Source organism: Triticum urartu, chromosome 2A (genome assembly GCF_056163025.1).
Source record: "Triticum urartu cultivar PI428250 chromosome 2A, HENAU_Tu73, whole genome shotgun sequence".
Taxonomy (NCBI): domain Eukaryota; kingdom Viridiplantae; phylum Streptophyta; class Magnoliopsida; order Poales; family Poaceae; genus Triticum; species Triticum urartu.
Window position 1 is genome coordinate 309403990 of NC_141874.1, and position 2260 is coordinate 309406249.

General features: G+C 48.5%; 1 pseudogene; it reads left to right on the forward strand.

Moving 5' to 3' along the window:
- Window positions 1-1347: 1347 nt before the first annotated feature.
- LOC125534482 (uncharacterized) lies at window positions 1348-2013 on the forward strand (annotated as a pseudogene).
- Window positions 2014-2260: the final 247 nt, after the last annotated feature.

A 2260-nucleotide genomic window follows, 5' to 3' on the forward strand; every position in this document is an offset into this window, starting at 1 on the left:
TCGGGTAAAACCGTACCTCTGTCATGTGTAACATGTTAAGAAAGTTGCTGATAACAAAAACATCAGAAAACCGAGCATTACGTCGACCCCGCTGGCACTAAACATGACGTCACCAAAAACACAGAGGCAGGAGCGTGCCTTATGGCCAGCTTTCGACGTATCGGGTCTATGAAGATTTACTTCCTTCTTAATATGGGAGGTGACTATCGCAGAGGCATAGGCTCCATCAGTAACCTCCGTGCCTCGGCAAGAACGACGACCGTGCTTGTAACTGTAAAGCGTATAGGACACCTTAGGGATGACCTTGCAACTATTTCAGACATGGCCGTGCCTATTCCATCGGAACATTCACGCCTCTCGCAGTTAATTGAAAAACATTCTGGGAAAACAGTAATAGACGCCTATTGTCAATCCTCGTGTCACGTACATTAGACGTACATTCCTTCGTCACACAAGTAATAGCCGTGCCTCTACCACAGAACATATAAGTGAAAAACGATTCTTACTACACTTGTAAAACTTGGAATGCCCTGGATAAATGTCGAATCCCACCTTGCGGTAAAACCATGGAGGCCTGTGCTTCTTAGAAACACATATGTGGCTTTTTGCGCATGTAGTTGAGTGTATGACTATTTGTTCATGCCCGTGCCTCACGTAGCACCATAGCACGAATTGACGTCCGTGCAAGCACGTAGCTTCAACTCCGTGCCTCAAGTAGCATCGTATATGTGCCTCTTGTTTCGCCTCTCATTGTATGAGTGCTTCTTGCAGCTGCATGTCCACGCCTCTCGTTGCTTCTCGTTCTTTCTAACCATCTAGTAGCGTCAGTTGCAACACGGACACACAACAGTGCCTCTGAAGAAACACAACACTGCTCCTATCAGCGAATGGATCACTGAAAACAATTGCCACTCCCAATAAATGTACCACGCCCGTGTGTTTGAGAGTTAATGCTGCCACTTGAAGCATGCTTCTCTTGGTCAGAGACTTGTGCCTCTACATACTGCCCCTGCATGCCTCACGTGATAAATTGTAAAAGTTAACATTTGACAGTAAACTACGCAAGACAACGATCATCTCCACGACTTGCTGGAGATACGACGGTTGTTAAAAATATAACTGCTGATTTTATTGTTATTTTTTATAAAGAAAAACCACGATCCAGAACCCACGATGTGCACAACCGCATCGACAGTGAGATCGTGCACTCCTTTGCCACTTCCCCGCCCTTAAATTTAGACTCCCACCGCGGCCTTCTCACACACAAAGAACAGAAATCTCCATTGCGCTCCCACTCATTGTTCCCCATGAAAAACCAGGTTGCAGGAGGACCAACTGCTCCAGGCCATGGGAATCACCAGGGAATTCATGGAGGTGCAGGCCCATGGCAACACAAAGTTGCACGTGATCCACACCAACGACTTGCACAAGGCGGCGACCACCATTGAGCAGTACGAGTGACACCTCTAGTTCGAGCGCCACAAGATCGTCAGAGTTGATGTGAAGTACACCAACGACCATGGCGAAGATCAGAAACCCGCCCTTGTCCAGCTCTCTGTCGGCAAGGATCATCCGGTGCTGCTCTTCCAACTGAGCATTACCGACAAGAACTGCACCAAGTTCTACAACTTCCTTGCGGACCACGGGTACACGTTTGTTGGCTTCTCCATCGACGACGACATAGAGATGCTCGGCCGCATCGGACTGGAGATCGCCCACTTCATCGACATCCAGAAGGAATGAAGGGTGCCTACAGCTACCAAGCCTATGGACTCCCTTAGGGACGTCTCAGGCATCCTTGTCCACGACGTTGAGCTCACCAACGCAGAACGCAGCCGTTGGGCATGCATGCCCCTGTCCATGAGGCACATCGAGTATGCTGCAAAGGACGCTTACGCTCCGTACGAGATATGGAGTCGCCTCACCATCATCCAGGAAGGGCTTTGCCAGGCAAAACTCGACAAGGAGCAGACCAGGAAGCGCGCTAGGTCCTGTGGCGACTACGACTACTGAAGCAGGTGGTCCCGGCCAACAAAAGTATCTAGAACATTGCTCATGCCATTCTAGATTTCTCATTAGATTTGCTTTCCCTCAAGACTGCCGTTTGCTTGTTATAAATTTAGGTGTGCTTGTGTCGCAGTTAACCTTGTAGTTTGCTTGCAGTTTACATGTCTTTTGCACAAGTTTATTTCCAGTGCACCACAATAGGCACTTATGTGCCTATGTGCCTCTGATACGAAGGGGACTATGCGTAACTTGG